Source organism: Cryptotermes secundus, unplaced genomic scaffold (genome assembly GCF_002891405.2).
Source record: "Cryptotermes secundus unplaced genomic scaffold, Csec_1.0 scaffold87, whole genome shotgun sequence".
Classification (NCBI taxonomy): Eukaryota; Metazoa; Arthropoda; class Insecta; order Blattodea; family Kalotermitidae; genus Cryptotermes; species Cryptotermes secundus.
In genome coordinates this window covers 1,379,046-1,379,503 of record NW_019739942.1, presented here as the reverse complement: position 1 = coordinate 1,379,503, position 458 = coordinate 1,379,046, and the positions used below count along the sequence as shown (strand labels likewise).

The following is a 458-nucleotide window of genomic DNA, read 5'->3' as shown; positions in this document are numbered from 1 at the left end:
GTAGGAGCTGTAGCACACACAGGGCTGAAGATATATGTAGGAGCTGTAGCACACACAGGGCTGAAGATATACGTAGGAGCTGTAAGACACAGATTGATGATATGTGATGGAGGTGTAGGACACATGCGGCCGATATGTAACAGCTGTGGCACCCACGTGATTGATCTAATGTTTAAGAGCTGTACCAGAAATTGGGATTGTTATAGTAAATACGTGGCCGTAAAAAATTTAGGCGGATCGCCTCAAAGGTAGAGACCACGAAAATGAAATTTGGGGTTTCATGAGGGCAGGTAAAAGATGAAAGATTATCGGATTTTCCGGGGCTCCACAGATTGAGTTAATAATAATAATAAAATAATGCTGCTCAACATCGTGAAATTAAATGTAACACACTTTTTCTAAACTGAATATTCATTTGGTGTCTGGTTGCAAGAGATTTTATAAAGAGAAGTTCCTGT

At 40.2% G+C, this 458-nt stretch overlaps 2 protein-coding genes across 5 annotated transcripts in view; one reads left to right on the top strand and one right to left on the bottom strand.

Moving 5' to 3' along the window:
- The window catches only part of LOC111872032 (tyrosine-protein kinase receptor torso), a 131,596-nt gene that overhangs the window by 85,585 nt on the left and 45,553 nt on the right, over positions 1–458 (top strand). The gene's annotated exons all lie outside the window — the stretch shown is intronic.
- The window catches only part of LOC111872022 (general transcription factor 3C polypeptide 3), a 130,779-nt gene that overhangs the window by 94,735 nt on the left and 35,586 nt on the right, over positions 1–458 (bottom strand). The gene's annotated exons all lie outside the window — the stretch shown is intronic.